General features: G+C 56.1%; 1 long non-coding RNA gene across 2 annotated transcripts; it reads right to left on the bottom strand.

Annotated features, from left to right (window-relative positions):
* Positions 1-9,907: 9,907 nt before the first annotated feature.
* Positions 9,908-13,058, bottom strand: LOC132598160 (uncharacterized). Of its 2 annotated transcripts, XR_009565932.1 has the most exons (4): positions 12,912-13,058; positions 12,543-12,627; positions 10,304-10,350; positions 9,908-10,110 (listed from the first exon to the last, which is right to left on the bottom strand). It is a non-coding gene; the product is annotated as an uncharacterized lncRNA (long non-coding RNA). The 2 variants fall into 2 exon arrangements; XR_009565930.2 differs by lacking the exons at positions 9,908-10,110; positions 10,304-10,350 and adding an exon at positions 11,580-11,733.
* Between the last annotated feature and the right edge of the window lie 251 nt (positions 13,059-13,309).

Below are 13,309 nucleotides of genomic sequence, written 5' to 3'. Positions count from 1 at the left end.
ACATTTAAATGAGCGCCCAATCGAGGGGCGGAGGCGGGCTCAAGTCGCGGGCCCCACTTGAGCGGTGGGCGACGCTGGCGGTCTGGTCTCCCCAACCCGCACGGCTACGGGGGGCAGGTGGGGTCCAGGGTGGGAAGGGGAGAGGCGGGTGCCTGAGGCGAGCCCAGAGGCGAGCTGGGTGGAGGGGGGCTCCTAGAGGAAAGAGGACAGAGCAGTCATCCCTTCCTCTCACCGCCCACCTCTCAGGTGGACGCCCCAGCTCCTGGAGTGGCCCCCATCGCCTTGGTCCCGCATTGGCAGCCCCTGTCAGTCTCCCCCTAGAACTCTTCGAAGGGCTCACATGCCCAGACTCGTCAGCCGGCTGGTCCAGAGTTATTATGCTCCAGAGAATATGGTCATGGAAGTCGCAGGGCCCCAGCTGGGTTTTGTGCCCCCTCAGGCCGGGAGACCGGTCCGAGGTCCCGCCCACGTGCCTGCCTGTCCAGGGCAGCTTGGGAGGTTTGACCCACCGCAGGGTCACTCTGGTCAGACTGGTGAGGTCGTGCCTCATCCCTCCTCTCAGTCTCTTGGTGGCCCGTCACACTAAGCCCCCACAGATAAGCTCACCTTTGGTCCCTCCTGTTCTCAGCCTGAACCATGACAAAGTCCCATCTGGGGTGGTGCCGTGATCTTGAGGGGCATCTCCATCCCCATTTGAAAGCCGAGGAGCCTGAGGCTCAGAGACCTGGACATAACCTGTCTGACTTCGGTGCTCTCCCTTCACATCTGCTCCCCTACATCAGGGCTCCCCGAAGGGGGGGCGCTCAACAACCCTTAAAACACTCCAGTTCCTGAGGAGGAGGAGCCTTGGATGGCCCCTTCAGGACAGCCCCCAAGCTGCCCAGTCCAGCCGTCAGCCCCGCCTGAGTAGGGGAGCCCGGGGACAGGGGCAGGGGGGAGGAGGCTGGAGACTCTCCAGCTGGAGTCTCCTGCCACTCCCCCTAGCCCAGGCCAGGGGGAATCCCAGAGTCCTGGCTGGCCCCGGTTGTGTGTCTGGCTGCCTGCCCTCGGCCCCCAGGAGGAAGGGGATGGGGGCTGGAGGAAGCAAAGTGTTGCAAAAGCAAGGCTGTGTCCGGGACAGCTCAGCACGTCGCTCCCTTGCTCCTTCCCTCCTACAAGTATGGCCTCCTGGGAGGCCTGAGGCTGTGCGGTGTGGAGACACCCCAGGGACTGAGAAATCAGGAACTCCTACAGATCTGACAACAGAGGGGCGGGGCGGGCTGAGGTGGCTTCTACATACCAACTCACTCCTGTAGCCTCCATCCCCACCCCCACTCTGAGACTACAGAATACTCTCGGCTTCATTAGCACCCCCCATTTTACAGACTAGGACACTGAGGTTCGGAAAGGGAAAGTGACATGTCCAAGGGCACATAGCAGATACCAGTAGCTGAGGCTAAGAGTTTGGAGAGACCTGCAAAAAGGGGCTGGGGGCTGTAAGGAAAGTCCTGGAAGGAGTCTCTGTTGAGATCTGGGGCTGCCTGGTTAGCGTGGGAGGTGAGAAGAGCTAGCTTTGGGGAGAGGAAGGGACACCATGCCCCACGGCAACTCACTGACAGGACGGTGACTTCTCTACCCACTGCCACTAAGGGATGGACGTTGTGACTCACGTCTCTGTCTCGGCCACAATAGGGAGCCCACAATGCTGCCAGGCGCGGCCCGCACCGGCTGGCAGGGCTCAGATGGAGGGTGTGTGAGTCCTGGAGGAGTTGGAGTCCGAGGTTAGGAGCAGATGCTAAGGCTCCCGATTTCCAGGCGCTGCCCCGTGGGGATGAGAGGCAAATCGCCAGGATGATTCCAGGAGGACAGAGGAGCATCAGGGCTAAAGGATCCCGTGTCCCCAGAGCCCCAGAGGGAGGCTGGTCCACAGGGGAGCCCAAGCGTCCCCCACCAGACATCGAAGGAGGCTGGGGAGGGGGCACCTGGGAGCTGAATCCCTCAGCAAATCCAGGTCCCAGCCGAATCCGGCTTCTGGAAGAGGGAAGAGGCTTAGGATGCTGTGGGTGTGAGTGGGGGTGGTATAGCAGACCCCACAGCCTCCTCCATCCACACTCGGCTCCTTCCTCCCCAGCTGCTGCCCGCCCAGACAATGCGCCCATTGTTCTGTATCTCCAGGGGCCTGTGTGCAACTGTGTGTGTCTGTTTTTCTCTGTGTGTGACTGTGTATTGCTCGGTATCTGTCTGTGTGTGAGAGACTTTGTGACTCTGTGTATGTGTGTGTGTGTGTGACCAGGTGTGTACTTTTGTAGTTGTGTGAGTCTGCATCTTTGTTTGGCGATGTGTATTTAGGGTGAGAGAGAGAGCCTTGGTGACTCTCGATGACTTTCTGAGTCTTTCTGGGTATGTGCCTGTCTGTCCTTGAGGTTGTGTTGGTGACTGTGTCTGGCTGTGATCGGGTGTGTAACTATGAGTAATGTGCATAAGAGAGTGGCTAACTTTGTGTTTGTGTGAGTGGCTGTGTGTGCCTCAGCCAGTCAGGTCGTGATGCTCAGGATCTCTGAGATGTGAGCTTTGGCCAGGGCAGAGTGGCAGGGGAAGGAGGAGTGGGGAAGACAGGGGGGCTCGAGTTTGGATGGCGGAAGCTGCAGAGTCTAGACTGTTTCGCACATCCCCCATCTGTCCCAGTTCTCCAGTAAAGGCTCAGACGCTGGTCCTGTCCTGAGATGCTCCTAGTCCCCATGGACAGAAGGGAATGGGACCCCGGGAGAGCACTGCGTGGGGCTGAAGGAGGGCAGGAGAGAGCACCGCCTCATAGAGAAGGCTGTGGGGACACTTTGAGGCCTCTGAGGAGGGCCCTGTGGTGGTGATCAGGTTAGATGCGAGGTGAGGGGTGAGGGCAGTATCTTGTCAGAAATGGAGGATGGGCCTTCCTAGGGGAGGGACCAGCATATGCCAAGGCCTGGAGAGGGGAGGAGACACCAGGGGATGGCCAGGTACCAGTGGAGGCCTCAGGAATGGTGACTTGGCACGGCACAGTTCCCAGCCCCAGGGTCCCCATCTCCTTCCAGGGAGCATCAGCTGGACTCGGAGACCTTAGTTCTGGCCCCAGGTCCGCCTCCTGCTTTTTTTTTTTTTTTTTTTGCGGTACGCGGGCCTCTCACTGTTGTGGCCTCTCCCATTGCGGAGCACAGGCTCCGGACGCGCAGGCTCAGCGGCCATGGCTCACGGGCCCAGCCGCTCCGCGGCATGTGGGATCCTCCCAGACCGGGGCACGAACCCGTGTCCCCTGCATCGGCAGGCGGACTGTCAACCACTGCGTCACCAGGGAAGCCCCCGCCTCCTGCTTTAACCGTAAGCCAGTCCTTTCTCCTCTTGGGCCTCAGTTTACTCATCTGCACAGTGACAGCTTGGCGTCTGTGATTCACATTCATGGAGACTGGAGTTCCTCCTTCTGCTTCTGCATGGCAGAGCATCAGCTGTGAGTCATGCAGGGCCCCTGCCCTCAGGGCTTTCCTGGCAACACCTTACGAGGAAAAGAAAGAGCCAGAGCAGGGTCAGATGAGGGGCCTGTGTGGGGGGCGCTGGGGATGGAGGAAGGGCTTCGAGGGCACAAAGGGGAACAGCAAATGGTTTGTGTGGGGTGGGGATGAAGGTAGAGGCCTTGTCTGGAGCAAGATTTAAGGGACAGGATCCTAGGATTTGGGGACTGGCTGGTACAGGGATGGGGGTGGGGATATGGGAGTGATGATGTTGTAGCCCACATTTCTGTTTTGGGTGACACCTGCCAAAATGGATACATGACTGATATAGGGCATCAGAGGAAAAACAAACTTGGGAGGGAGTTGCTGAATCTAGCCTTGCTGAGTTGGAGGTGCCCAGGGAATATTTGGGGGGGACATCCAGGAGGAAGTCTGCAGTCTATATGCTTCAGCACATAGACATGTGATCATGTTTCCTGAGCCAAAGGCCAGGGCCCAAAGGCTAGGGTCTGGCTGGTGACCTTAAAGGGATAACAGATAGAAGGTTTTCAGCCAGAACTGACCCCAGGAAATCTGGATCTCTGGTTGCTGCTAGTAAGAGGGTGACTGGAACCAAGCAGTGCATGAGGTCACCCAGGAAGTCCCTGGGCGGTGGGAGCTCTGCTACTGGTGGGGCCAGCAGCAAGAGAGGGCCCCGGGAAGGGAGCCAGCAGGGAGGAGGAGGAAAAACCCTAGAGGACAGAATCATGAGATCCTTGACCACACGGGAGAGTTTTAAAAAGGTAGGAATGGGGACTTCCCTGGTGGCGCAGTGGTTAAGAATCTGCCTGCCAATGCAGGGGACAGTGGTTCGAGCCCTGGTCTGGGAAGATCCCACATGCTGCGGAGCAACTGAGCCCATGCACCTCAACTACTGAGCCCGTGTGCCACAACTACTGAGCCCGAGCGCCTAGAGCCTGTGCTCCGCAGCAAAAGAAGCCACTGCAATGAGAAGCCCCGGCTCGCTGCAACTAGAGAAAGCCGGCGTGCAGCAACGAAGACCCAATGCAGCCAAAAATAAATAAGTAAAGTAAAAAATAAATAAATGTATTTTTTTTAAAAAAAGGTAGGAATGACCAACGGTGATAATAATCATAGCTGCCAGCATTGATTACATGCCTATTGTACACCAAGCCCTGCACCAACTGCTTTCCATACGTTACCTCATGACCCGGTGAGCTGTGTGGCATCATTGTTCCCCCTTACAGAGGAGGACACAAGCCCAGGGAGGCGGAGTGTTTATGTGAGCAGAAGAGGAGGAGGTCAGGACTAAGAGGGGCGTGGCCGTGCTGGGTTCAGCCGGGGGCCTCCACAAAGGGTCCTGATGCTTCTGATTTGGGAGAAGCAGTTAGGGATGTCGGCAGGGAGAGGCAAGGCAGCTGCAGGCCTGGGATCCCTGGGACTTGACTCCCCAGCACCCTGGGCACGCTGGTTCTGGCTTGTTTGTCAGTAGGACCCAGGTGTGCAGTCTTCCTGCCAGTCCTGGGCCTTGAACCTGGGTCTGGATACTGGGACACCTCAGGGGCCCTTCACTGGGACCCACCATCCAACCAGTCACCACATGACAGAGACAAGGGATTCTGGAAATTCCCTTTCAGGATTTTAGGCCACCCAGACCTTTCATTTCTCCCTTTCCCTCCCTCTTCCCCTGGTCTCTCTCTCTCTCTCTCTCTCTCTCTCTCTCTCTGTGTGTGTGTGTGTGTGTGTGTTGCGGGTGGCTGTGCAAACTGGACAGGACCCAGCCACTATCTAATAGAGCTGTATCTCTGGGGCTCAATTTCTCCAATAGCTAAGAGGTGTGTAATCCCAGCTTGCCTGCCTATCTCCCCCAGGCTCAGTGAGGTCACCAGAAATTCAACCCAGTTATTCTGGGCTGCTCTCAGCCTCTCCCTTCCTCCTTCCCTCCCCTTTCTCTAACTTTCAGTTTCTTTTCAGATCCTGGGTGCCTTTGGGGGAAGAGGTGGCCAAACCAGTGGAATGTGGACTGCTAACAACTTTCCAACCAAAACCCCCCATTTAGGGGAAGTCCCTTTAAAAGGAAAACTGAAACTCTCCTAGTCCAGTTCCCAGTCCCACCCTTTCCTCTCCACCCTGCTCAGACCTTGACGCATCACCTCTCCCATTCAGCTTCTTCTCCCAAATGATCTGGATCCAGACTACAGCTACCTTCTAGCTTTGTGACTCTGGACAAGTCCCTTCCCCTTGCTGAGCCTCGCAACGCCCACTCTGTAAAACGAGGACACCAGGCGCCACTTCGAGTTGTGGCAAAGGGTTCAGTGAGGTACTGCTGTGCGGAGGCAACTGTAGTGGTGAAGAGCTGGCTCCGTCATATCCCAGCGGTGTGGCTTTAGGCCCTATCTGAGTCTCAGTCTCCTCATCTGTAAAATAGGAATGATGATCATACCTACTGCCTCAGGGTTATTGTGAGACAAATGACCTAGTACCGTGACGTAAAGCCCTGAGGACCAAGCACTTGAGGCGCAGAGCACGCGGGAACATTCAACAATGTTCCTAAGCGATTACGTGAAATGCTGGGCAAGGGCCATTCCCTTCCCTTCTCTTCCCTTCCTGCCCTAGGGAGAGGAGGTAGGTGTCCAGGACCACCCTGGGATAACCTTGCACCCCCTCCATCAGCTTTCTTCTGGGGCGGGTGGTGGGGCTGGTGCTGAAGTGTTCAGAAGGGAAATTTATTTGGCTCAGTCAATTCCTTAAATGGCAAAGGAATCTGCCTCTCCCCAGAACCCTGAGGATTTTCTTTCTTTCCTCTCACACCCCAGAAGTGTCCCCCGGGGACCTCCTTTTGGTGACTATTCCCAGAAAAGACATACTCTGGACCCCCCTCCAACGCACACGTCGTCTGTCTGTCCCCTCCCAGCCTCTCACATCCTCCTTCCCTCCCATCTGTCTGCACAGGGAGGCCTTAGCTCCCAGGGACTGGCCCTCAATGCTCCATGTTGTGCCTCCGAGAGATCGGGCTCCCAGCCTCACCTCCTTCTTCTTGCTCCTTGGCCCACTGACCTTCAACTCTCCTGACTTTTTAGTTCATCAGAGCTGAGCCTCTCCTACCTCAGGGCCTTTGAACAGGCTGTTCCCTCCGCCTACAGTGTCTCTCTCCACTTCTCTACTTGCTGAATTTCTACTCTTCTCTTAAACCACTCCTGAGGACTTTCCAGATTCCCCAGGAGGAAGGGATGGCTCTCCCACCACCTGCTCCACACCTTTGGGCTTAGGGTTCCCACCACTCGGTTTCCCACCACTTGGAACCTGGGCTGCATCACCAGGCCACCCCTGTCAGCTCATCATCCCCTGTCTCCACCTCCATAACTGGCCCTTCTCACCTGGACCTGGGCCATTTCATCAGCTTTCTCACTTGTCTTTCTGCACAAGTCTAGCCCCTCTAGCTGTTTTCTGCCTCAGGGTCACTTTCCAGTAGAGGGTGCTCAATAAATATCTGTTGACTGATGGAGTAAATGAGTGAAGGAACGAATGAAAGAGTGACAGAAATGTAGAATCAAGCATATCCCCCTTGGCTTTGAACCTTTCCATGGCTCCCTACTGCCATCAGCACAAAGTCTGTGCCTTATATTTAAGGTCCTCCCTGTCTGATTCCCCACAGCGCACTCTGGGCTTTTCCCCAAGCCATACCCTGTTCTCCTTCCTGCATTCATGTAGCTTTGTCCTTCTTCCCTGCTATGCAGCAGGGAAACAAGATTGGTTGTTGAAATAATCCAGGCAAGTGATGATGGGGAACCTGCACTAAAGAGAGAAGGGAGAGTCAGCCAACACCAACATTTCCTGAGCTAGACTCTGTCCTCAGTGCTCGGGACTGCAAGTGTAGCCTTGGAGCTTAAGTTTGAGATGACTATTAGGGTCCCCGTGGAGACATCAGGCGGGCAGTTAATCGATCTATGAGCCTGGATTTCAGAGGAGAGCTTGGAGGCCTCCTCCAATTTTTTTTTAAATAAATAAATTTATTTATTTATTTATTTTTGGTGGCATTGGGTCTTTGTTGCTGCGCGCGGGCTTTCTCTAGTTGCGGAGAGCGGGGGCTACTCTTTGTTGCAGTGAGTGGGCTTCTCATCGTGGTGGTTTCTCTTGTTGCAGAGCACGGGCTCTAGGCGCACAGGCTTCAGCAGTGGTGGTACACGGGCTCAGTAGTTGTGGCTCGCAGTCTCTAGAGCACAGACTCAGTAGTTGTGGCACACGGGCTTAGCTGCTCCGCGGCATGTGGGATCTTCCCGGACCAGGGCTCTAACCCGTGTCCCCTGCATTGGCAGGCGGATTCTTAACCACTGTGACACCAGGGAAGTCTGGCCTCCCAAATTTGAAGCCACAGGACTGGATGGGATCCACCGAGAGGAGCAGCTCAAGAAGACAGTGCCGGGGGCTCTCCAACTTTGACACTCTGAGTGGGGAGCCAGCAGGGGGATTCAGCTCGTGGGCAGAGAAGGGAAGAGAACCAGGAGCAGGGGTGTCCTGAAGGCTGAGGGAGGAAATGGCTTCCAGAAGGATTGCGTGATCTGCCATGTCAAATGCTGCTGAAGGTGGAGGAAGACGGAGGGGTAGAGGTATAGGAGGGGTCCAGGGGCAGAAGTGACAGGTCTTAGCAAAGGACTATGGATGTCGGGAGTGAGGAGGAAGGACCGAGGATGGTGCCTGAGGGTCTGGCTTGGGAAATGGGTGGAAGGAGGTGCCAAGCCATACACAGAAGGCCTAGGGAGGAGTAGCGGGGCACCATGGAAAAGGAGAGGTCAGCTTTGGACAGCTTGAGTTGAGGTGCCTTTGGAATGTCATTAGGATCTATGCGTCTGGAATGAAATGTGTGTTGGAGAGAAAAAGAGAAGATCCCCCTGTGTGTGTGTGTGTGTGTGTCTGTCTGTCTCTGTCACTCTCTCCTCTATCCTTTTTTTTTTTTTTTTTTTTTTTGGCCGTGCCATGTGGGATCTTAGTTCCCTGACCAGGGGTCAAACCTGTGCCCCCTGCATTGGGAGTGCGGAGTCTTAACCACTGGAACATCGGGGAAGTCCCTCTCCTCTATCCTTTTCTATGTGTATTTATGAAAGAATCTATATGCTGACTGTTATGAAATCTTTATCTCCAGCCCAGGTCTCTCCAGAACTCTGGCTGCCCTTGGAGATCACCCCGCATGTCCCACAGGGACCTACAAGACACAGAAAAACAGGCTCAGGACACAGATTAGAAAGGACAGAGTTGGAGGCGAGATAAACCAGGGAAGAGTTGATCAGACTGGTCCAGACAATGGCAAAGGCGGCCTGAACTAGGCAAGGGCAGAGGGCAGAGGAGATGAAGTGCAGAGACATTCAGGGAGCGGAGAGCACCAGAGATGGGGGCGAGGTTCCATGTGGAGGGAGAGGGGCTAGAGGAGGAAGGGAGACAGCTCTAGGGGTCCGCTGGGTGTGGAGAGTGGGGACAGCTGCCCTGCAGTCACCTCTTTATCTGACTGAGACCCCTCCCAAAAGGGCAGGGGAGGGGTCATAAGTGGGTCTTACGGAGGGGGGAGGGGGCTGCTGTTGACCGCAGAGTGCATGAGTCAGGGTGGACACCCGAAGCCTCCTTCCTTTAACCATCGGCACCCTCTGCCGAACCCCTGCAGGAAGGCATGAGCGGGACCCACTCCCAGCTTCAATCCCAGGTAGGACCTGCGAGAGTGAGTAAAGGGGAGCACAGGGACAGGTGCTCAGGGCCTTGGACCTAGTTGAGGGCCAGAGACCACTTGTTGCCCACCAGAGTGGACTCTGAGACCCCGGGAGGGCTCTAGGCTTAGAGGTGCCACGATGGGACCATGTCCCTCCCTTGCTTTAAACCTGTCCATGGCTCCCTACTTCCTCTTGGAGAATGTCCACCCCCTTGGCCTGGCCTTCAAGGTCTTTGAAGCTCCAGGCCCAGCTAGCTTCATCTTAGGCAGAGCCCTCCTGGCTGCCAGTCTCACGGTTCTCTCAGCAGGATGACCGCTCTGATGATACCATTTCAGGCTGCAAATCACCAAGCCTTTCTCCATGCTGCCAGTTCTGCTTGGATTGCTACTCCCTTTGTAGGTCTACCCAGGGCCTGCCCATCTGTCAAGATTCAGCTCAAGGTACCCCTCCAAAAGGCTTTCCTGATCTTCCAGAGGAGTCACTGTGCCCCAAACAAACTAATGTCACCCTCTGTGGCACTTTACTGAGCTGGCGTATGTCTCTGCTTCTCTCCTTCTATGGCCTGTGAGAGTCTAGGGAGGAGGAACAAGTCGGGTTCACTCAGTCTACCCCATGGGGGGGTGGTCACGGGTGCAGTGGGACATTCAGGGGCGGCTACAGAGGCCCTCCCAGCCCTGTGGGTTCAGTCTAACTCAGTGTGTGTGGATGGGGAGAACAGAGATCATCATCCCCCAAAGTAGGGAGAGCCAGAGAGCAGTGAAAGCTGCTTTATTCGGGCAGTGAAGGGCAGAAACATGGAGATACCAGGGGAGAGGGCAAAGGTGGACAATCTTCATCCACTGAGAGGGGACACAGGACTGTGCAGTGTTCCAGGCATCTTCCTGCTCATCCTGGCTTGGCACAAGTTAGCCTCAGGACCATGAGGAGATGAACCTGAAGCCTGTCTTCCCAAGTCCCTGGAAAACAGACATCTGTGACCCTCCTCTGGGACCTGGGGCACAGTTTGTGTAGCTGAGCACCCTAGACTGTCTGGGCTCTTGTGCAGCTCTGCTGTGAACTCGCTGGGTGTCCTCGGGCAAGTCATTTAATGGCTCTGAGCCCTGATCAGTCTCCTTATCTGAGAATAATGGGAATAACAATGGTACCCACCTCATAGGGTTGTGATGAGGCCCGCGAAGTGTTAGCATAATAACTGGCTGAAAGTAAATGTGGAATAAAAATGAGTTGTTAGGATTATAACTATTCCATCAAGAGACCTGGGTTCTGGTCCCAGTTCTGCCATGTTTTCCTCACTGGACCTGCCTGAGTTTCCATCTAAAAAATGGGATATTGGGCTTCCCTGGTGGCGCAGTGGTTGAGAGTCCACCTGCCGATGCAGGGGACACGGGTTCGTACCCCGGTCCGGGAGGATCCCACATGTCGCGGAGCAGCTGGGCCCGTGAGCCACGGCTGCTGAGCCTGAGCGTCCGGAGCCTGTGCTCCGCAACAGGAGAGGCCACAACAGTGAGAGGCCTGCGTACCGCAAAAAAAAAACAAAAAAAACAACAAAAAAAACAAAACAGGGATATTGAAGGATTAAATGAAATAATGGCTGTGGCAGAGACTCCTAAGATGAGTGATGGTCTCTTTCCCTCTGAGGTTCATCTCGCTGGGGCTGCAGAGGGGTTGTCACCTCCACTCTGTCAGGCCTTTACTGGGCTCTCTGTCCCGGCAGGATCTGCTGCCACAGGGCCAGCCCATCTCCTCCTCTTGGCCCATGAGGCAGAATGAGAGGAAAGGGCTGCGGTTGCCCCAGCAGGGACTGTGGTTACGCAGGACGAAGGACTTCCTTCCAGACTGCAGGATGCTATCCTGGGAAGGAGCCAGAGATCGTGGGACAGAGGCTGCTGAGGGGAGGGATTGCTTCCAGGGGAATGTCCAGATTAGGCTGGTTAGGCCAGAGTGGGCCAGTGGAGTGAATGAGCTCAGCAGTGACCTCACTTCCAGAGAGCCTGGAGGGGCCCCGTTTAAACCTGCCCCATGGCTCCCAAGATCACAGAGACAACAGACAGGAACAGAGACATAGCCAAAGGGGTATTCCAGGACAGACAGCCAGGGGCAAAGGGCCACCCGCGAGACATATGCATGCTATTCCCTGCACCCAGAACACTCTTCCCAGGTCTGGAGTGGCTGATCTCTCATCCTTCAAGCCTTGATTAAGAGTTACCTCCTCAGACAGGACCACTCAGCCAACTGATTCATTCATGCAATCTTTAGTGAGCCCCAGTTAGGAGTCAGGCACTGTTCTAGATCTGTGAACAAGACACAGTCCTTGCCCATTCCATATAATGTAGCACCTGGCCCACCTCGATCTTCTCAAACAGAGCACACTGTTGATCTCTTTTTTTCTTTTTTTAAAAAACTTTTATTTATTTATTTTGGCTGCGCCTGGTCTTAGTTGTGGCACGCAGGATCTTCATTGTGGCATGCGGGATCTTCCAGTTGCGGCATGCGTGATTCTTAGTTGCGGCATGCAGACTTCTTAGCTGCGGTATGCATGTGGGATCTAGTTCCCCGACCAGGGATCGAACCTCGGCCCCCTGCATTGGGAGCATGGAGTTTTACCTACTGGACCACCAGGGAAGTCCCCATATCTCTGACTTTTTTATTGTCTTCCCAACCAGAATGTAAGTGCCATGAGGACAGGGACTTCAACTGTTCTTTTCACCAATGTGAACTCAATGACTCAGAGTATAAACCTGGCACAACCCTCTAAAATAGGCCCTTGATAAATATTTGTTGAAGAAATAAATGGACACAGAGACCAGGGATAGACAGACACACAGAGAAAAAGAGCCATGCTCAGAGGTGATGCAAACATTCAGAGATGCCCCAAAATATCAAGCACACACAGACACACACAGGACAGTGTCCTTCAAGCAGGCTGCTTCCCTTTGGTCATTCAGTTTGGTCATCAGGCCTGGGGCTGGGGTGACTCCTGTCCTGGGACCGACCCAGTTGGTGCCCAAGGGCATGACCTATTCTGGTTCCACACTCCCTGCGCGGGGCACCAAGTTGGCATTATGTTTGAAGAGCCCTCTTTGGAACTCTATTTTACTCCTTTAGTTGTCCTTTGATAAACAGAAATTTTAATATAGTCGAATGTCAATTTTCCAAAAAATGTTTGTGGTGGTTTGAGAAGGGCAGGGCTGAATAACCCTGAAGAAACCCACGCCCGGCCCGCGGGGCCTCTCACTGCGGCTCGACCCCTCTGGGTCCTCGAGCCTGTAAGGCAGGGCGGACTAACCTCGTGCCCGGGTATCACCCTTTCCCCACCCCAACCTCCGTCAGGCCCCGCCTCTAGACCCGCCCCTCCGAGGTCGCGCCCTCTTCTGGCCCCGCCCCTCACCGGCTCTCACGGGCGCAGGGGAGCTAGATGTGTCTTCCTCTTGCCCAGATATTGGTAGTTAATATTCTGCCACCGGTGCTTCCACCTGGAGGGAGGGAAAACTGGGCCTACAGGACGGCGGCAAGGCTCCCCGCCCCCTCTGAGTCCACGCCCGCTTCGCCTTGTCCCTTCCGTGGTCAGCCGCTTCAGGCCCCACCCTTCCCACTCAGTTCCTCCCACTCCTCCCGCTCCTAGGTACAGTCAAGCCCAGCCTGTCCAACCCCTGTCCGACCCTCGCGTCTGGGGATCCGCCCCTTCCCACAGACCCCTCCCCTGCCGTAGGCACCGCCCCTCCCTCCCAGGGCTTCCGCCCCGCCCCCGGGCGCTCACATGAGGCGCGGGCGCGCGCCGTAGCAGCTGGGCCTACGCGCTGAGGGTAAGTCCGCCAGCCCGGTGGTACCCGGCAGCAGCAGTAGGTTCCGCGCCGGCCAGCGCCAGGCGGCGCCCGGCGGGCGGCGGCGCTGCGGGCTCAGCCAGTAGTCGCCCAGGCTGCGGTGGGCGGCGGGCGCCGGCATGGCCGGGCCCCGGCAGCCCCGGAAACACAACTCCTGGTCAAGGCGGTGCGGGGGCGTGGCCCGGGGGCGCCTGCGAGGTAGACGGGCAGCGGTCACCCCAGGAGGCACGAGAGGCGGGGAGTAGGCGGCAGTCTCGTGTCAGACGCGGCGGCGCGAGGGTCGGGGTCACTCCTGGCCCATGTGGAGGGGCGGGGAGGGGGATTAGAGGCCCCC

Source organism: Globicephala melas, chromosome 1 (assembly GCF_963455315.2).
Source record: "Globicephala melas chromosome 1, mGloMel1.2, whole genome shotgun sequence".
Classification (NCBI taxonomy): domain Eukaryota; kingdom Metazoa; phylum Chordata; class Mammalia; order Artiodactyla; family Delphinidae; genus Globicephala; species Globicephala melas.
The sequence above is the reverse complement of the archived record's forward strand: the minus strand, read 5'-3'. Positions and strand labels throughout refer to the sequence as shown.